General features: G+C 38.4%; 2 non-coding genes across 2 annotated transcripts; both read left to right on the top strand.

Annotated features, from left to right (window-relative positions):
- The first annotated feature begins 11896 nt into the window (after positions 1-11896).
- LOC120252313 lies at positions 11897-12003 on the top strand. The gene has a single exon (XR_005533854.1). It is a non-coding gene; the product is annotated as a small nucleolar RNA R71 (small nucleolar RNA).
- A 9050-nt stretch (positions 12004-21053) lies between these two features.
- Positions 21054-21160, top strand: LOC120252146. The gene has a single exon (XR_005533692.1). It is a non-coding gene; the product is annotated as a small nucleolar RNA R71 (small nucleolar RNA).
- The last annotated feature ends 1607 nt before the right edge of the window (positions 21161-22767 follow it).

Below are 22767 nucleotides of genomic sequence, written 5' to 3'. Positions count from 1 at the left end.
TATTATTATATATTCTTTCCTTTCCTTTCCCTTCTGTAACCAAACAAGGTTTATGAGAATACTCTCTTTTCCTTTTCCTCCATAAAATTTGTCTATCCAAACAAGGGTTGAACCCGTCCTTTCGTTTTCCTTACTTTCCCTCCCTTTCCCTCCTCTTTCTTTCCCTTTGACTTTTGAATCCAAACACTATGTAAATCAGATTAGAATGTCCATATCGGGAGAAGAAAATCGGGCAATCACATCTTAGTTTGGCCGTGTGAGGTTACAAAAAGGTGTTACATTCGGTCAACTATAGTTTTGATGGCTATTACTGGTAATGCGGCTGCGAATCCATGGTGATTGATCGATCGATCGAAACCCAAGGGCGAGTGCTTCAGTCCTTCTCCAATACAACAACACAAGACCTCTAGCGAAGACGAAGAAGAAGAAGAAGCAACACCTATTCTTTTCTATTCTTTTCTATTCGCTCCCCCCTTTCACTGTCGCTTCTCCTCCTCCTCGTAGCTCCTGCAATGGTGGTCACAAGAGAGAGAGAGAGAGAGAGAGAGAGAGAGAGAGCGAGAGAGGAGCAATGAAAGAGACGATGCCAATAAAAGAGAGGGGCAGGTGATTAGGGTTGGTGAGCAAGATAGAAGAGGATTATGTTTTGAGAAATAAATTTTGTTTTTTTTGTTTTTCTTTTAATTGTCATAACTAATAAAAATTAATTTATTAAATATTATTATTATTATTATTATTATTATTATTATTATTATTACAATTACAATGAATGCATGATCTTTAATATATATATATATATGTCACCGAAGTTGTATCCATTATGAAACAAATTAATAAAAATAAAATCATTGTGTTAACAATTATACTAAGCATTAATCCAAGAGAATCAACGAAATTCTTTAAGCAAACAACCTTTAGTTATTTTATTAATTTTTTAATAAAAATATTTACTTATTTAAAATATTAACAGTAACAAATACTTATTATTAACAAAAAAAATTACAAAATTTAAAATTAATTTTGATTAGTTTTAATTAAGTCAAAGTGCATTTAGTTGTTTTGAACTAATTATATATTTATATTTAGTCCTAAACTTAAAAAAATATAATATAATATACTAACTGAGTAGATTTTTTAACAAAATGCAATTAAAAAATAAATAATTAATTAATTAAAAAAATGGGGAGATGCCACAATGGACAATAAATATTAAATACATATCATATTATAACTGAGTAGACTTATAAAATTGTTTTTTTTTAATGTTTTAAGGAAACATCTTTGTTTGAGTTTCTATATAGTAAGAAAATAGAGATACAGTCATACAATAACTTTGTTTTGATAAAAAAGTTTTTTAATTATTTTTTTAATGTTTTAAAGAAACATCTTTGTTTTGATAAAGACTGACATACAACTAGAATGGCGTGTCCAAAACAGTTCAGCGAAAAATTTTTCAGATTATTTTTTCTTGAAAATTCCGATCAAGCTAAACCTTAAATAAAAAAACAAAAATCGTTGTCAAATTTTTAAAAAATAAGTATAAAAAAATAAAAAGTTTGAAAATGTTATAATATTTCCCAAAGGGCCAAAAAAAAATTAAGTTTTTTTTCTTTCTTTCTTTTTGATAATTTGGTTAATTTTTAGATTAATATTACTTAATTTACAAACAAATAAAATGAAATATTGATGAATGTCTCCCAACACATAAATAACAAAATGACAGAAAAAGCGCACACACACATATATCATATCAAGGGATTTAAATATGATTATTGGTTAACTTAAAAAATTATCATATTATTATTAATAAATATATATATCTTTATAAGTCTTTATAAAAGATGGTGTTCATTTATCTTTTAGAAAACAACTATCAAGATTAAAGCTTGGTATATTATAAAATTAAAAATGTTATCTTTTGTTGGTGATTCATATTAAAATTTGTAATTTTACTTATGTTTTGGTATACCACGACTATCAAGAATATCAAAAAAATTCATTCTTCCAAGCAATTTTTTTGCATTATTTCAGTTAAATGCTAATTAAAAGGTTCATTTATTTATTTATTTTCTTTTGATTTCAACAAAATCATACTATAAATTTATGTATGTCATAATGAAGTTAATACAATTAATAATAAAATTTTTAAATTCAATAACAAATCTTTAAAAAAAAACGCAATTTAATACACTTCTAAAATAATCAAGTTAATTTTATATTTACCTAGGGATTAGCTTTAAACTAAACATGATGGCTATCGTCCTTAGCTAATCACTGGGTAATGTTTAAGATCAACAATTTTACCTATGGAAACTAATCTCTTGCTAAATAAAAATTCTAAGAAATAAAATACCCAGGGATTAGCTACGGACAAATAACAATGACTATTTTTCCTAGCTAATCCCTGGGTAATGTTAAAGCTGTTTAGTTTACCCAGGGATTAGATAGGGAAAAATAACAACGAACATTTTTCCTAGCTAATCCCTGGGTAATGTTAAAACTATTTAATTTTACCCAGGGATTAGCTAGGATATAGGTACCAACGGATAATTTTCGATAGTAATCCATTGCTAAATATTACCCGCGTAGTTCCCACGATATTTAGCAATGGAATAGCTTGGGAAAGTTTTGCCCTTGCTAATTCCCTAGGTATTGCCCTGTGTATTCCCTGGGTAATATTTTTAATCTTTGTATCTAATCATTCCATTCTATTCCCTAGCTAAGTAGCCAAGAAAATGTTTCCTGGGTAATTTCCGTTGGTAATTAATAATTTTCTTGTAGTGGCTTATTGTGCTTAGTCAATAATTGGATTTGTTGTAGGCCTGAATTGAAACATTATTGACAATTTAAATGAAGTATTTATATATCAATTGCAAATTTTCAAATCATTAGATAACACTTTAAAAATTTCAATTATAGAACTTGATTCGTACAAATTGTTTGGATTCTAGATTCTGGCCATGAATAGCACCGAGGTGGATTTTTTTTCCATGGTCTCCCTTTTCATAAAGATATCCTGTTTAATCATATAAAAGTAAATAATATATATCAATTTTGTAAGACCAAAGGAAAGATTCTTCATATTTTTATAAATTTCACAGAAACGCATTCCATATATAACTATCATCGAACATTTCAGTGAATGTGTCACTTTAGAAAAGGAAAGATATCAATGGTCATTTACTTGAGCTGGGTGACCTTTACTTTGGTGTTGACGTGCTTTGGTGTTGACGTGCAAGGTGTAGTTGATTAAATAAATCTTCGATAACTTCCTTCTGTAAGGCATCACTGTTTAAATAAATCTCCGATAACTTTCTTTAGCTGCATAAACTACGTAAGTGTTACTCTATGGCTTTGACTATGGATTAATGCATTGAACTGAAAAATGAATATAAGTGAATGGAAGAACCTTAAGTGATTCAAAGAACAATCTAAAATAAAAACAAAAACTTCAAGTGATGAATTTACTTATAAAAGCATAAAAGGTAAACTTAATATACACCTAGAGAAAAGCTAAATATTTTCCAAGGCACCAAATAATGTTTAACATACCAAATAATATAATTTTTAAGTGACATTAACTATTGATGAATAGAATATAAGAAATAGGGTTAGGCATACATCCCTTCAATCATGGGCACAATTAGAATCTTGTCGATAGTCTCTTGCTCTCAAGTGATTTCACATTTTGATTCCAATTATTCTGTCCTACCAAATATAATAATACCGAAAACACACAACATCACAGATCTCTGATAGGCTAAATATTGAAAAATGTACATATGACTTGTAGTTAAGAAAATATAATAATACCAATTGGTATTATATATCCTACAATTGATTGATTGATCACTGAGTACAAGTATGCACGTTTGCTCAAATGAGTTGTTAATTACCATAGCATTTTAGTTCTTTTGTTTTCTATCAATGTGACTAACCTGTACATGACAGTCACTATTGATGAATAGGGTATAAGATATAGAGTTCGGCTTACATCCTTTCAGTCTTGCTCATAATAGCAAAAACTTGATAGTTTGAATTTGTTTTTGTGTTAGTGTCCCCCAAATAACAATTCCTAATGTCATGTAATTTTCTTTATTGAAAAATTATATATATATATATATATATATATCTTCTGTGTGTGTGTGTGTGTGTGTGTGTGTGTGTGTGTGTGTGTGTGTGTATTAACACACCTCTTACTTATGTGTACTACAAGTGCACAGGTTGTCGATGTAATAAAGTACCCTGGTGAGTGGGTAGTCATATCCACAGTGAATAGTGCTCAGAAACACAAGAATTGCTATTTAACTATAATGAAGAGGGTTCAAGAGTGGTGTGAACAATATCAATGCAAATAAAAATAAAGGAAATAAGAAAGAGACGCAATGAATAATAAGAGGGGCAATCAACAGAAGGTGGGGCACCAGGACATTGCTTTCCCTAGGACTATTGTTTCAAGTGCATGACCTCTCACTATGTCTCCTAACTAATGATTTGTGAGTCGTGAAAAATCCTTAAACACACGGTCCCAAACCTAAGGTCAACCGTGACTAACCCTACACTATGCCCCGGCGAAAAAGAATATTATTGACGCCTCACACTGTGTGTGTTGCAAGAAGCCCTAGGGACTCCAAGTAATAAACCTTATTCCCTAATATAGATCTAACCCTTTGGTCCAGGTGAAAAGCTCCGAGTCATAATTAAGCCACAACACTAAGGATTACTTCAACGCTTCACTCAATTAAAACATCAAGTAAAAAAACATAGTAAAAGATCAATGAAATAAAATCATCCTAGGGTTTACAAGTCCAAGCACCCACTAGGAGTTTAGTTCTTCATGGAGCAAGATACAATCAACAATGAAATCGAATGTAAAAGCATGCAATCCATAAGTAATTCCCCCTCATAGTGCATATTGATGGTCTTGTGGAGTAGCCTCGTCTTCTCAAAGGGTCCTCTCGTCAAGCCTAGGGCACACCTCACTGAATCGATGCCGACGAAAGCTCCTGCAATAACTATCTTCAGAAGGAACATGATGTCGAAGACAGTAGAACCATTCCAAAGACCTTGCTAAAGCCTCTCCAAACCCTAGCCGCAAGCGCCTCCAAAGATGGGGAAAATAATCCCTTAAAACGTCTGAAATCGCGGATTATATAGGGGTTGGAGTCGGGCATCTACACAGAGCTTGTGGAAATTACACACACCCGTGTGAATTTCTAGGAATTGAATTTCTGGAAGCTATGAACAATAACTGCTACAATAATTTTACTATGGTGACTTGCTACAATAGACTACTATAGTGCTTCACCAAAATACTCCCGAATCCACACTTTTGATCGAAGCCACATGAATGGGCGCAAATGTATCAGGTAAATCGCGTTGCGTCTTCAATAAAATCACATTTAACGAAGATCTTGCCAGTATTACACAAGTTAGAACACATGAGTGTGACTGCCTTTGTGCCCCTCCAATTTGTATATTCGGTCGAGCACAATGAAGGTTGACACATACTCATATGTCTTTCAGCACAACTTTGGTCTTCACGTTTGTTCAATCCAAAACTTCATCAAAAATTGCATCCATGATCTAATTTTGGTTCCTTTCTTCCACACTTGTCTCCACAACTCTAAATGCACAAAAGAACATAAATACACATGCATAAGAAATAAAATCTAAGAAAATTAATGCTCAATGTAAGAAAGGAATAATTTGTATTACTAATAGACAAGCAATTATCAAACCCACCCCTCCACCCCCTCCCCACCCCCCACACACACACACACACACACACACTTAAGCTTTTGTTTGTCCTCAATCAAAAATAAAACATTGAAGCATATAAGAAGAAAAATTAAAAGTGCTTAGCCTTAGGTTCACCAAAAGCATGCAAGGGAAGCATTGTACAAGTAAGGAAAATTTTCAACACCGAATATGAAGAATCAATACTCTAGCTAAAAACTTGAATAAAAAAGGACAATAACCCGAAATTGTGTAAGTGTGTGTAAACTCACTCAACTCAACCCAACATATACTCCTCAAAGCTTTAAGTGAAAGGGACTTATTTATGTACAAAAAGAAAAGAAAAGAGAAAGGTAGTATCTTCACTCATCCTCTAAGGTAAACCTTTCCTAAGCCTCCTAAGCCGCCTCTAAGGTGGTTTTCACATTTTCGAGATGGTAGCTCTTTCTACTGGGGTAGTAGCTTTCACTCATCCCATGAGATAGCTCTTTCTCTCACTAGGAAGTAACTAGTATCCGACTTATGATAGTAGCTTCATGCTTCATGGGTGGTAGCTCTTTCCACCCCCAATGCACAAACAAAGCAAACATGACTTTTTTTTTCTCTATTATAACAAGAGAAAGAAACAACCTAAAAACAACCCCTTAAACTTCGAACTTGAGTTTCCACAAGGTTTAATGAGCGAATAGTGCAACAAGTGCCAATCACGTAAAAATTCTTAAAAATTCATGTAAAAGTAGAGCATAAAAACATTCAATGTAAAAATTCTCCTGAACTTAAGAATACAACCATTGCAACTAAGGGTGAACCGTCATTGGCTACATGAGCATGAACAATGAAAGCATAAGTATAGAAACATGTGTAACGTGAACTCTCCTGCCCCTCCCCCCTCCCCCCCACACACACACACACTTAAGATGTACATTGCCCTCAATGTACGCATGCAAGCACAATAAAAGGTTATAACAATCAAAAACATGTGTGGAGATGGGCAATTGAAACAATACTCCCCTGAACTCTTAATGGCACATTTGATGGGGCTAATTTCATTGGGAGTTGAATTCAGCCAGGTTGTGGAGCACACATGGCCATGTGAATGTCACATTGACCGTGCCCATGACTATTCCTCAATTTCGATACTCACAAAACCATTTGCACGAATACACAAGGGGGTTCAGTGAAGCTTAAAAAAACAAAATAACTCGAGTATATAAAGATATGAAAATGAAATACAACTCAAAACAATTGAAAATAAAAGATAAACTCAGAAGGAAAATCCTTTCTGAGTAATACAAGTGCAAAATGAACTGCAAAAATAAAATATGAAAACAAGTAAAGTAAAAGACGCCTCAAGCGTCAGTGTCAGGCGCTGGTATCTCTGCTATGGCTATTGATGATGGTGGTGCCTCTGGTGGTGATGGTGGTGTTGGGGATGCTTGAGGTGCTCGGGGTCTCATTACAAAGGGCGAGGTCGCGTCTCGCTTGAGTAACTGCTGTAAAATGCCGAGACGCACCATAACCTCTGTGTGGGTCACCGCCTGGATAGCACAAACCTCAACCAAGTCAGTCTGGAGAACTCCCACAGCACTCTCAAGCCTCTCAAAGCGATCATGGGCTCGAGATAGGGATAGAACATGCACTAGAGGTGGCTCTTGTGCTGTGGAAGGTGCCTCTGTCTCCATAGGCTCCTGCTATGGCCGAGACCCCTCTGCTGCATCTGTCTCGGCCTCAACTGGCTCTAGTGGGGGCATGTTCATCACAAAAATCCCGTCTCTATACCTTCTGATAATACCCATTAAACACATCGTCTCAAGACCGAGGGGAGATCGTACTATAATCTTCTCGGCCCCTAATAACCCATCCCTATGATAAGTCTGGTGATGTATAGGCCTGAGAATATCACCCCCACTCTTGCATACTGCCCCTGATGCCTCAAATACTCCACCAAGATATGTCCCAAGTGAATCGGCTTGCTCTGCACGACGGACTGAGGACTAGTAAAAGCCTTATCGTATAATTATAGCTGGACTGAGGACTGAGTCATGCTCATACTATGATACTAATCGAACGCACGGAACTAGACAGCATCTACACTATCAAAACTGTTGTACGATCGGTCAAACTCAAACAACGCCAAAACCTCTAGCGTTAGCATGCGAATGGCCGGCTCACGGATAAGCAACAAATGGTGCTAACTCTCCACAATAAGTAACTGCTCAACCTCATATGCCATGTTATCTATAATCTGTATCTCTCTCATAGTACTCAGATCTGGGAAATGGGATTGGCCGAACTTGAGCTTTGCCAATCTCTCAAAATGAGCCTAATGCTCGGAAATCGCAAACTCCATATGTTCAGGCTCAGGTGAGGGCTCACGTGGACGCTTGCCGGCCTCTTTCTTGGTCCTGGGTGCCATATCTGTAAGAATTGGAGAGAAATTAATCAAATTAATTCAAATAATCAATACTTCAGAAATATACACGGTTATGTGGAAAATTCCACATGCACGTGTGGATCTATGGGGCATTAAAGCCTCACGGCCTAGACCTTCAATAAACTCAAAATACATGATAAACTCTTCTAAAATTCTTCTAAAAACATCTATCTATAGTTTAAACATGTTTATCATACAAAATCGACCACCATAAGCAAAAGAAATGAAGATTGGCAAAAAGAAAGGGCAAAGGAAGCTTACTAACAAAATACAAATGAAAAACCTTGAGTGCATCCAAAAAACTTGCTAAAATCCGTTTAAATAGACGGTGAAGGGTCGGGACAATGAAAGGAGGCAACGTTCGAGGGTTAGGATTGAAAAGATGAAGAGGTGTGAGTAAGTTTTAAAGAAAAATCGCGACTCTTGACGTTCTATGCATCCACATGGGCGTGTGGAAATTACCCATGCCCGTGTGACTCCCACAAGACCGGATAGAGTCTGAGAACTCTATAGAGAAACACACACCCGTGTGGAAATTACCTACGGGCGTGTGACCATCACAAGGTCATTCACAAGGGTATTCACATGTCCCTGTGTCTTCTCGGGATGAGCTCTGAACAGAAACACACACCCGTGTGGAATTTCCACATGGTCGTGTGTCTTCTCTGAATGACTTAGAAAAAAATTACAGACTTTGCAGACCAATTTCTGCACACTCATACAAACACAGAGACTGCATAAACCATGAAGAACTGACCAAAAAATCATGAAAAACATGCTCAAATGACCCATAAACTTCACCAATCACAATTAAGTACACTAAAACACCAACAATCCACAAGTAAAACACAACAATAACATGTAAAGATCAAGACACTAACACTAAAGTTCTTATTCATGCAAGACTAGAACTAAGACCTAAAAAAACATTAAAGACTTGGGTTGCCTCCCAAGAAGCGCTTGTTTAACTTCACAAAGCTTGACGTAACTCTTTTTACCTCACAGGGGCTCATGAATGAAGGTTACCTCTTACCTACAACCTGAAAGCACAATGAACATAATCTTTTCAAGGTAGAGGGAAAGTTGTCGAGCTTGTTACCACACATGGGGTTTGTCATCCTTACTTCATGCTTGCACATCACCCTTAGCCTTGGGGCGCTTCTTCTGGCGTCATCTTGCTCGCTTCATCTTTTAGATCATCCTCTTCACGATCCCTGGAGTAGGTTGCACCTTGTCATCTAGACCAAGTGTCCAAACTTCTTTATTCTCCACCTCTTCATCTAGCAACCCCTCGTATTGGTCCGGACACATCATTTTCTACACATATTCATCAGTTAACTCATCAGTAGTGTCAAGAAAATACAGAGTATCATCAAAGTCAAGAGAATGCTACACTGCTTCAGCGAGGCGGTATGTCAACTTGTCATCACCAACTCTAAGTGTTAACTACCCACCGTCTATGTCAATAAGAGCCTTGGAAGTGCACATAAATGGCCTCTTAAGTATCAATGGGACCTCGACATCCTTATCAACATCCAAACAATACAAAATCCACAGGAAATATGTACTTGTCAACTTTTACAAGTACATCTTTAATGATGACCCTTACATATCTAACTGTTTGATCGGCCAATTGGAGTGTCAACCGAGTGGGCCTAGGCTCTCCCAAGCCTAGCTTCTGAAAGAAAGTATAAGGCATGACGTTGATGCTAGCCCGTGAATCAGCCGATGCCTTTTCTTCACCCAAATTGCCAATGTTGCATGGAATGGTGAAGCTTCCGAGGTCTTTCCACTTGTTCGGAATATTCTTTTACAACACCACAGAACACGAAGAATCTAGAATCACAGATGCACTCTCCTCCAAACTTCCTCTTATTGGTCAAGAGGTTCTTGAGAAACTTTGCATAGCGAGGCATTTGAGACAACGCCTCCACATATGGGATGTTGATGTGCAACTGCTTGAATAGACCCAAAAAATTCTTGTATTGCTCATTATTTTGGTCGTTCTTCAGTCCTGAAGGGTATGGGATTCCTGGCTTGTAAGGTGGGGGTGCCACCTCATTCTCTTTGGATTTCTCCTCAACCTCCATGACCTCGGGTGACTCAACATTAGTCTTCTCACTAGGGAGTCTACTCTCAACTTCACGACCACTTCTCAAAGTGATCACCTTCACATGTTCCCTTAGGTTTGTCTTTGTGTTGCTAGGCAAACTCCCTTAGGTGGTATTTGGTTTGCAATAATGATATATTACCATGGTAATGAGATTACCATGGTATGTGATCAGGGATGTTTTATGTTCGGGAATATTGTGATAATGTGAGATTACCATGTTTGATCGAGAATTTATATTACTGATAATCTTTCATTAACATGTTTGGCTGGTCATGATAATCACCTCAGTAATATGTCGAATTTACCAAAATACCCTTACATATAAAATTTAAAAAATATAATTTAAAGTATTTAGATAAATAAATAATTAAATTATAATATTAAAAATTATTTTTCCACAATTTTTTAAAATACCTTTGTATTTACCAAATTAGACCTCAATATAAAATTTTAAAAAATATAATTTTAAGTATTTAGATATATAAATTATTAAATTATATTATTAAAATTATTTTTTCACAATTTTTTATAATACCTTTGTATTTACAAAGATAACCCTACGTATAAAAATTTGAAAAACTTAATTTAAAGTATTTAGATAAATAAATAATTAAATTATAATATCAAAAATAACAAGGGAAAATAAAAACTAGAGTTTTGATAATGAGTGTAACAAAAAATTAGATTAAATGAGTAGTGACATAATTGGAAAAAAAAACATTACACATTACCAACAACATGGTAATCTAGATGGACACCTATTTTGGTGGTAATCACATTACCACCTTATTTGGTAATGTTTCACTATTGATAATCTAACATTATCATTAACATTACCACTACTCAGTAACCAAACATGGTAATCTGAACATATTACCACCAGATTCCAGTAATATTTTAACATTACCGCGAACCAAATGCCCTTTATGGTCTTTCCAAAAGTGACTTCGCAATTTGGCCCACTTGGTTTTCCAAGTTGTGCAATGAAGCGGTGTGGTTGCGAGTGTGGATTTAACTGATTGAAATCTCGTATTCGACGATTGAATAAACTTGGTCAAAGCCTTCTCTAAATCGGTCATCCGATTTTCCAACCCTAAAACTCTATTCTCCATGTTCGGGGCTTGTTATAGTTGTTGGAAACCCGGTCGTGCCATAGTCTTCTGTTGCCCTAGATTACTCCAAGAAAAGGTTTGGGTGGCTCCTCCACCTCGGATTGTAGGTGTTGCTATATGGATTTCCTTGTCCCTCTCATTGCATTTCCTACAAAATCAACCTGTTCCACGAAAGTGGTACCACCAATCGAAATAGGCCAATCAGACGGTACATGTCCACCCCCACACCCGAGTACAACTCATCATGACTGCCACTCTAGGAGAAGTTAGAGTGTCCAACTTCTTACTCAATAATTCAACTTGGGGCGCTAATGATATGACTGCATCGATCTCATGAAGTCCGGCTACCTTTTTTCTGTCCCATGTGTTCCATTGATAACTGTTCATAGCCATTTCTTCAATGAGTTATCGGGCTTCTTCAGGGGTCTTGCTTCCAAAGGTAAGTCCTACTGCAGCATCAAGTAACTGCTTTAAGTCCAAATAATCATCCACTCAAGGAACCCATGTTGAGGACATTTCTGCATGAGCTCCGTGAACGTATCCCATGTCTCAAAAAGAGACTCCAATTCTGTTTGTACAAAAGAGAATACTTCATTCTTAAGCTTTGCAGATTTTCTAGGAGGGAAATATCGGGCATGAAAAGCTTCTACCATCTCCTCCCATGCGGTCATCAATGCTCTTGGTAATGAGTGTAGCCATTGCTTCGCTCTCCTTTTCAAGAAAAATGGGAAGGCCCTAAACTTGATGGCATCATCCGTAGCACTATTAATCTTGAGCATGTCACACACTTCCAAGAAGTTCTCAATGTGATTGTTTGGATCCTCATTGACCAAACCATTAAACTATGCTGACTGTTCTAACATCTGGTTGAAGCCTGGCTAAATCTCAAAATTCCGAGCTGTAATCGGTGGCCGTACAATGCTAGACTACGTGCCAAGAACTGCGGGTCTGCTATAATCTAAGAGTGTCCTCTACTTCTCATTCTATTCTGCCATGTTATCAGACCCTTCACCTTCTATCTCAGCTTGATTTGATTGTTCTTGCACAGGTTCTTTTCCCCTTCTATGAAATCTTCTTCCAATGTTCGGATCACCTACAACCAATGTCGAAGGGTTTCCTCGGGTCATAACTTGGAACTGTAACCAAAGAAAGAAAAATAAATCAGAATGATGGAAGAATAAGAAAGTGTGAAATAGAACAAGTGATGAATAGCTAAACTAGCAAAGTACAAATTGCTTCCAAACGGCCTATTCCCCTGTAACGGCACCAAAAACTTAACAAACCCCTTGCTTGTGTGTACTGCAAGTGCACGGGTTATCAAAGTAATAAAGTACCCTAGTGAGTGGGTAGTTGTATTTTTAAGGAATAGTGCTTAGAAACACAATAATTGTTATTTAACTATAGTGAAGACGGTTCAAGAGTGGTGTGAACAATATCAATTGAAATAAAAATAAAGGAAATAAGAAAGAGATGCAGTGAATCATAGGAGGGGCAATCAATAGAAGGTGGGGCACCCTGACATTGCTCTCCCTAATATTATTGTTTCAAGTGCAGGACAGAAAGGAATACTCTCGATACCTCACACTGTGTGGGGTTGCAAGAAGCTCTAAGGATTTCAAGTGATAATTCATATTCCCTAATATAGATCTAACCCTTTGGTCCAAGCGAAAGACCCATAGTCACAATTAAGCCCTAGCACTAAGGATTACTTCAAAGCTTCACTCTATTGCTTGCGCAACTAAGCCCCAGAGGAGTTTGTCTCTTAGCACTTCACTCTATCATGACTGCAAAGAACTCTTGGAACGTCGAGGTAGGATAAATCACATCAGAAGGGAAAGGGGACGTTCCACTACCTCTCAACTCACCCTCTCGACCCTCTCCAACCTTGCTTTGTCTAACCCTCATGCTGTGTCACTCATCCACAAAGATTACCAAGATATATTCTCAACCCTAGTATCACTCTAAGGGAAAATCGATTCAACAAGCATTCAAGGTTGGAACTCAATTAAAACATCAATTAAAGAAACAGAGTAAAAGATCAATGAAGCAAAATAATCCAAGGGTTTACAAGTCCAAGTACCCACTAAGGGTTTAGCTCTCATGGAGTAAGATACAATCAAAAATGAAATTGAATGTAAAAGCATGCAATTCATAAGTTAAACCCCCTTTTAGTCCATATCGATGGTTGGTTGATCGCCGCAAGTGAACGGGGTCGCCAAGTAATACCTTGTGCAAGAGCCCAAGGATTGTATTCCATGGGGCTAAGAAGCACCTATTACTCCTCCATCACTCATTTTCTAACCTTACAACTTAAGCATGGTGTACTACACTCATACATGCAAGAATATAAATAAAACACAAGTATAACAATTCCAAGGCGAGCAAAAAAAATCACAAGAGCAATGATGATAAGAACAGGCCTAGGGATGAGGATTCCCAAGAGGGGTCATCATGATGTATGGATGCATAAGAATAAAATAGCAAGGGTGACTTAGACCGATGGAACTCAACAATAGTTCAACCCCAATTTCTGGGCGGTTAAACCCTAATCCCGTATAAATGATGACAAGGATCTCTCCTTAATCATATTCCTACGATTGCATTAACTGAATGGAGATCACAAAACAAGGATAAACTTAACCTAAGTTTATCCTCATGGTTCGGAGGGGCTACCTACACCCAATTTCTCGGTATGTCGGTCAACAAATACCCCTATTAGCTCATTAACGATCTAGTACACGCGAGTAGGTCACGTCTACATGTACAACTCAAACAAGAACTAAGGATTTCTCCGCATAATAGTTCTAGGCATGAAACACAATGAGCCAAACCATAAATCACACCAATGCATTCCAAATAGAAGTGTAGCATCCAAAATACAAGATGAACCCCCCAAGGTTCACCTACATCTGGTGGCCTTGGGGGTCTAGTGTGCCATCATACAAACAAGCATATCAAACTCAACAAAAACAAGAAGTAAATGCATAAATGACACTCCCTAGTCCGAATGATGATGAGGATGGAGAATGCCGGCTGAATGACGATTCCTCTAACCCAAGGAAGGCCGAATGCTCCTCCTCTTTTGATGATAAAGCTCTCCCCTTGAAGTTCAAGCTCTAGATCTCTCCAAGCCTAAAGCCAAAAACACCCTCCAAAATGATGTCTTCCTTTTTCCTCTTCTTCCCAAGTGTTGGCTGCCAAGAAGTCCCCCCAAAAAGTCCCCAAAAAGTCCTCATATACCCCCACAATCACCCTCTAAAATGGGCTCAATGAGGACCTCATTAGGGTGGTATACTGGCTCAATGAGGACCTCATTAAGCCCCTCATTGACACTGTTTGGGGCAGGCAAACTCCACAAATGCTCTCGGAATAGTATCTACACTGGCTCAATGAGCACCTCATTGAGCTAGTATGCCTTCAAACAAACATCTTCTTTTATAGCTACAATGATCATCTCATGCTCCATACCGGGCAGCATTGAGGCCGTATGCCATGATTCAATTCCTGACATGAAACTCTCCCGATGCTACAGTGGCAACTACAGTGATATTGGTACAGTGCTACTGCTACAGTACTCCAGCTACAATACTTTGCTACCGTGAATACGCTACAGTAGCGTGACCTGGTTTTCTTCTCTTCTTCGCCTAAATTATATCTTCGTGTCCTCCATGGCGTTTCCATGCCCTACAAAACAAATAATACACAATTAAGCATAAAACGGGCATAAATTCTTATATAAATACATGCTAGATGCAATAAATACATATACTAAAATATGTACATTTAGACACTTATCAAATATCCCCACACCTAAGCATTTGCTTGTCCCCAAGCAAACACATCATGAAGAACAAAGATAACGATAAATGGCTAAATGTATTACCTCCGGATCAAATAAATACAAGACTCTACAAGCATTGGAAAATGAAAAATAGATAATGAGTTACAAACATTAAGAACATAAGAAAGATCTTGTCTCACCTCTTGTATGTCCGTGCCATGTGTGTGAACATTGTATTTCATCTCCCCTGACCTGGTTTAGCCTACTGACTTCAATCAGTACAGCTCTAGATGTTAATCACTCCACAGTTGATAGTACTAAGTCTTAAAATGCTAAGTGCTACTCCAATGAACAAGTAAGATCCTTCCAAGTCTTGAACTCGAACTAACTCCCCTTTTTTTTTCAAAGCTTCTAGTAGGTAGCCAAAAAGATCACTAGGGTTTTTATTTTCATTTCATTTCATTTTCATATTTTTTTTTCCGAGTCCGACTAACATAGACTTCACCAAAAAATCTTTGTTGAGGGTGCACATGCTGGTTAGGCACAAGAGCCATCCAACTACTCGATTAGAGTCTACATAGACACATTCATGCTTCATTAGCAGAGGAATACTGACATAGACTCATTTTTCTCTTTTCATTCATTCATCATTTTTTTTCTTTTTTCACATTCATCCTAGATCATGTCTTCAGACTACTCTACATGCCATAAAACTAGGGCTAGCTCAACAAAACTTAGAAGTTCTTAAGAGTTCATTGAAAGAAAGAACTTAGAATTCTAAGGCCAAGTACTCAAGGTTGTGTGTTAAGCAATCAAGAGATAGAGTAGTCATGTTGGCTATTCCCAGGACATCAACACAAGATTCAGTGCACAAGACAATACTAAAGGTGAAACAAGATTCAATAAAGCACACAAAGCATGTAACTCACAACAATCATTAAACCATGCTAGAAGAGTCTACAAGAATGAATAAGCCATCATGGGTACAATAGCATGAAAATAATAACCCTAATACATACAATACACCCATCCCCCACTTAGTGTTGTACATTGTCTCCAATGTACACTAATCATGAAAAACATAATAATATGTGCAATGAAAATAATGGAGGAAGGTGGAACAAACTTCCCCAGTTAAATCTTGTGCACACGGCGAGAGGTGACCCGAATAAAAGCTGTTGCAAGCTTTTCATGTCGGGTCTGGCTTCCATGGAATGTGGAGAGGCTCACCAAGCTCCCTTAATAGCCTGCACGGCATAAAGGGGCATCATCATTCCAAACAAAAATTAAGATTGCCAAAATAAATAATAGGAAGTAGGCAAAACACAAAAATACTAGATAAAGAGTAGCAATGTTCTACACAAGGTTGGTAGGGCATCCCCTCCCCAACTTATTAAAACCAAACAAACACACTTGCATCAAAAGTAAAGTCAAAATAAACAAACTGCAGAAATAAAAATAACAAGAAACAAATGCTCATGCTCAGAAGTGAAAGATATCATCAAATGGTGCTGCAGCTGGCGGGGGAATGGAGCAGGAGGCAGTAGTGGCATGTGATGATGATCCACGGTAGGAGATGACAAACTGCTGAAAATGCTCTATGAGCTAGCGCTGACTATCTAAAATCTGGTAAATCTGTCCTCGCATCTCGCGTTACTAGCGACGAATAGCCTGAATGCCATCCTCTATACCCTTAAATATAGAGTCGAAGTCTGAGGGAAATGAAGTGCCAGGTGGGTCCTGATTGGGTGCTCCATCAGATTCGGACTCTGACTCATCATGGTCCTGCTGACTGGATTTTCCTGTGGTCAAGTGTAAAGCAAGGGTGCACGTGCCACCCTTCTTCTGTAACAAACCAATAGCTCACAGGACAGGTGCTCCAAGAGGTGCCACCTCCCCGACCATAGTCATACCTCGAGTACGGTCCCTCAAATTCATGCCACGGATCAACCTTGTGATGTAGGGTCCTGCAAAGATAGCTCCCAAATGAACATATTAACCCTGATTAATGAATGATTCAGCGACAAGATGCCCAAGATGGATAGGATACTCCTCAAGTATGCCGTACATGGTGAACAAGTCGGATTGTGTAACTACACCAGTAATATCTTTCCATCCTCCAATAGAGCGAGTAATGAGCGCATGAATGTATCTATGGAGGGGGTTCACCAAACGAGTAGCCTTCCGTGTGTTTGTGGTGTCACTTGGCGCTAGAATTCCAATACTTGCTTGCATTCATGCCAAGTGGATAATCAATGCGGGGCCGATTAAGCAATGAAGCGCTAATGAACTCATCATCATAAATTCCCATGTATTTCGCAAACTTCATGTGGTTCATTGCATGAGTCTTCCCAAAATCTTGGAATTTAATGGCATCCGGTCGTCAAATGAGAACACTCCTCTCATCTTGCCTCGCCTCGAATGTGCTCAACACCTCCAATGTATTTTGGCGAAAAGTAGGTTCATCAATGGAAAATAATTCCGTCCAACCATTGCAAGAAAATAAATCTCTCACTTGCTCATCCCATCCAAGCTCTCCAAGAACACCTCAATCAATGTGCCGAAAAGTAGCAAATGGTTTAGTCTTCAAACTTTCATAACTGGTCTTGTGGAGAGAGGAAGAGAAATGAGGCTTGTCGGGGGTGTGAGACTCGTGCCTCGGCCATTTAGAAGCGAGTTTCTTGACGTGTGGCATTCCTACAACAATAATAATTCAAATAAGAATTAAAGGAATCGAAGAGAATGCAATATGTGGCATGAAAATGGATAAAACATGAAGAACTTGAAGTGAATAGGATCCATACGGGCATATGTAGCCCGTATAGATACTATTCATTTTGAAAGAGTTTCCCCACATCATGAATTCGAAGAAATTTTTACATAAATTTTGGGATATTTCAAAAACATGATGATCATACCACAAGATACAAGCTAAAAGTTTGAAATAATTAACACAAAAACTCAAGAAAACAAGAAGAAAAGAAAAGAAAAATTTGCATTCACAACAAGCATCATACCAACAAAGATGGATAGCACTTGAGTGGAGCTTGAAGATAAACACTAGATCAACTTTCCAAGGAGATGTGGAGATGATTTAGAGTAGTATTAAGTGGGATCCGGCCATGGAGAGATAGATCATGGAAGCTAAGTCTCGGTTGGAGAAGAAGGGGAAAGAAGAGAGAGACAAGTTGGCAACGTTCACATAACAAATAAGAGTCCATACAGCCTCAATGGGTAGCTCATTGAGGCCGTATAGAGCAAGTAAAAGTTTCTGAATTTCCTTGATGGCCTCAATGAGCAGCTCATTGAGGCCGTGAGGCTTAGTGTAATCTCTCGGGATAGGCTTGACGGCCTCAATGAGCAGCTCATTGAGGCCGTGAGGCTTAGTTAAAAGTTTCTGGATTTTTCTCACGGCCTCAATGAGCAGCTCATTGAGGCCGTGAGGCTCTAAAAACATGTTTTAATGACTTCTTTACTTCTCCAAATATATGGCCATGGTTACAAATTGGTCTAAGATCATCTCCACCCTGAAATAATGGTTCAATGTCTCGATCTAACACATAAAATGGTAGCCCAAACAAGTGCAACTCCACAATAAAATCAAGTAAACAACCACATGGAAAATGATCATGATAAACAAAGTGATGAGAGCATGGACTTATTCAAATTAACAACTCTAAGAAAATATGAAAAATAACAATAACATGAACACAAAGAACACACAAGCATGAAAATGAACCCCTGAATGCTTGGGTTGCCTCCCAAGAAGCGCTTGTTTAACGTCACGAGCTTGATGTAGCTTTTCACTTACCTCACGGGGGCTCGAATAATTTGAAATTCCCCTCGGTCATCTTTGAATTGTTGGTGTTCCTTCCCGTTAAATTCAAGGACATTAATGAATAAACTTCACATTTTTCATGAGTGAGAGGAGGTGGAGATTGTACCTTCTTTTCTTGAGGTGTTGGATGGGAGTGAGTGATACCTTTCTTCTCCTTTCCCCGAACCTCCCTCCAAATTTTTTTCAACATTGAATCTTTATTTTCTTTCTCTTTGGCATTGGTACACATAACTTTCTCCTTTGGCTTCTTCAAATTGGAACTTGGAAGAGGAGAGTGAGGTTCTTCTTGATCTTCATTTCCTAGCACTTCCAAGTATTCAACCAATGGGTTTAATGATAGCACCTCTGACACACAATAAGAAATTAAATGTTCAGTTTCATCAACAAAGTAAAGCATGTCATCATGGTCTAAAGAGTGCTTCATGGATGCCGGTAGAGTGTACACTGCTTCTTCCTCACAAACTCTTAATGTTAATTTTCCTCCTTTAAGGTTGATTAGGGCACCGGAGGTAGTAAGGAATGGACGACCAAGGATTAAAGGTGTCTCAACGTCTTCATCAATATCCATGATGACAAAATCTACAGGAAATACAAATTTGTCCACCCGAACAATCACATCTTCTACAATCCCACGAGGCTTCCTTGTTGAATGATCCGCCAATTGTAAAATCATTCTTGAGGATCTAAGTTCATCAAGACCAAGCTTCACGTACATGGTGTAGGGCATAACATTAATGCTTACCCCTGAGTCCACTAGGGCATTTTCTTGAACACCACCCTCAAGTACACATGGGATTATGAAGCTTCCCGGATCTTTCAATTTTTGTGGGAGCTTCTTCTCCAAAATGGCCGAGCAATTTCCAGTGAGTGCAACTGTGCCCTCTTCTTCCAATTTTCTCTTGTTTGTTAGCAATTCCTTCAAAAACTTGGCATACTTGGGCATTTGAGTTAAAGCTTCCACAATCGGGATGTTTATGTGGAGTTGCTTGAAGATGTTGACAAATTTTCTGAATTGAGCATCCTCCTTATCTTGCTTCAATCTCGCCGGATAGGCGATTGGAGGTTTGTATTCAGACGGCTTTGATGAACCCTTTTGTGGACTTTCCTTATCTTTACTTTGCTTGCTTTTCTCGATAACTTTCTCCACTATGTTAGGGTCTTCCACTTCGGCTACCCTAGTTTCCTTGACACTTGGGTCAACTCCGACCCTTGTCTCAACCTGTTTCCCGCTTCTAAGGGCAATGGCCTTCAAGTGCTCTCTTGGGTTCTCCTCAGTGTTGCTCGGGAGACTACCTGAAGGTCGCTCAGAATTAGCTTTAGCAAGCTGCCCCACTTGGTGCTCGAGGGATTGTACAGAAGCTTGAAGATTCCATAAAATGGAGCCAATTTCATTGAACTGTCCGGCATGTTGAGCAAGCTGAGCATTCACCTTACTGAACTGAGTATCCATACTGCTAGTTATGTTGTTGAATCTTGATTCAGTGTTAATCATGAACTTGGCAAGCACATCTTCAGTAGTGAATGTCTTCTCTAGCACTGGTTGTTGCATTTGAGGACCTTGGGGAGGTGGTGCAGCTTTTTGTTGTTGGCCCTGATTCCATGAAAAGCTTGGGTGGTATTTCCACCCTGGATTATAAGTCGAGCTGTAAGGATTACCTTGTGGCCTTTGTCCCCCAATATAATCAACATTCTCAACTAGGGCGATGGAGGAACTGGCAATAGGACAATGGGCGACTCCATGCCCTCCACCACAAGTGCTACAAATCATCACCGACTCTGACTTCGAGCTACTACCCATGAGCATATCTAGCTTCCGAGACAACACATCAACCTTCGCGGAAAGACCATCGTTAGCATTGACTTCATAAATTCTGGCCCCTTTTTGTGTTGCACCTCTTGAGGCCCAATGAGACTCATTGCTTGCCATTGATTCAAGGAGTTGCTTGGCCTCATCGGGGTACTTGTTACTAAGAGTTCCACCTGCTGCAGCATCAATTAATTGATGAGTTTCATAATTCAAACCTATCCAAGAAGCAAAGCCATGATGGGGGCATCTTCGAAGAAGATCCTTGAATCTCTCATAAGTTTCAAATAGTGTCTCCGATTCTCCTTGTTTGAAGGCTGAAATTTCTTGCCTTAGCTTCGCCGCTTTGCTTGGAGAAAAATACCTTCCCAGAAATTTTTCAACCATATCTTTCCATGTTTTGATCAATCCCGGTGGTAAGGATTTGAACCACCGATATGCCCCATCTCTCAAACTGAAAGGGAATAGTCATAGCCGGATCGCATCGTCAGTCACCCCGTTTATCTTGAAAGTGGAACAGATTTGAAGGAAATGGGAAAGATGATCATGGGCATCTTCATTTTCAAGACCATTAAATCGGACTGAATTTTGGACTATGCCGATGGTGCTTGCCTTGATCTCAAAATTGTTTGTGGCGATGGATGGTGCTTGCACACTGAATTCTTCGCCTAGAAATTGCGGCCTTTCATATTCAGATAAAGTACATCTTTCTTCAGCCATTATCACAGATTCTGTGTCCTCAATTTCGATGTTTCTTTCACTAGTGCTTTCACCCACTTCTCTAAGTCTTCGACGCAAGCTTCTTTCAATTTCACTGTCAGGTACAATTAAGTTTGATGGATTTGCTCGTGTCATGCACAGTACCTTGCAAAGTTAATAAAGATAAAGAAAGTTAAGCTCAAAAAAAGAAATAAGACAAAAGAAAAGAAGAAATAAAACGAAAAGAAAGAATGGTTAGAGCAATAAGCTAGAAGTTTCCTAGAATTCCTTAATGCCCCGGGCAACGGCGCCAAAAACTTGGTTGGTCGCCCGCAAGGGTACAGGGTCGCCAAGTAATACCTTGTGCAAGAACCCAAGGATCGTGTGTCACGGGGCTAAGGAGCTCCTATTACTCCTCCATCACTAATTTTCTAATCTTACAACTTAAGCATGGTGTACTACTCTCATACATGCAAGAATATAAATAAAACACAAGTATAACAATTCCAAGGAGAGCAAGAAAATCACAAGAGCAATGATGATAAGAACAGGCCTAGGGATGAGGATTCCCAAGAGGGGTCATCATGATGTATGGATGCATAAGAATAAAATAGCAAGGGTGATTTAGACCGACGTACCTCAACAATAGTTCAATCCTAATTTCTCGGCGGTTAAACCCTAATCCCGTACAAATGATGACAAGGATCTCTCCTTAATCATATTCCTACGATTGCATTAAGTGAATGGAGATCACACAACAAGGATAAACTTAACCTAAGTTTATCCTCATGAATCGGAGGGGCTACCTACACCCAATTTCTCGGTATGTCGGTCAACAAATACCCCTATTAGCTCATTAACGATCTAGTACACGCGAGTAGGTCACGTCTACATGTATAACTCAAATAAGAACTAAGGATTTCTCCACATAATAGTTCTAGGCATGAAACACAATGAGCCAAACCATAAATCACACCAATGTATTCCAAATAGAAGTGTAGCATCCAAAATACAAGATGAACCTCCCAAGGTTCACCTATATCCGGTGGCCTTGGGGGTCTAGTGTGCCATCATACAAACAAGCATCTCAAACTCAACAAGAACAAGAAGTAAATGCATAAATGACACTCCCTAGTCCTAATGATGATGAGGATGGAGAATGCCGGCCAAATGATGATTCCTCTAACCCAAGGAAGGCCGAATGCTCCTCCTCCTTTGATGATGAAGCTCTCCCCTTGAAGTTCAAG

Source organism: Dioscorea cayenensis, chromosome 20 (assembly GCF_009730915.1).
Source record: "Dioscorea cayenensis subsp. rotundata cultivar TDr96_F1 chromosome 20, TDr96_F1_v2_PseudoChromosome.rev07_lg8_w22 25.fasta, whole genome shotgun sequence".
Taxonomy (NCBI): domain Eukaryota; kingdom Viridiplantae; phylum Streptophyta; class Magnoliopsida; order Dioscoreales; family Dioscoreaceae; genus Dioscorea; species Dioscorea cayenensis.
This window is presented reverse-complemented; position numbering and strand designations above follow the sequence as displayed.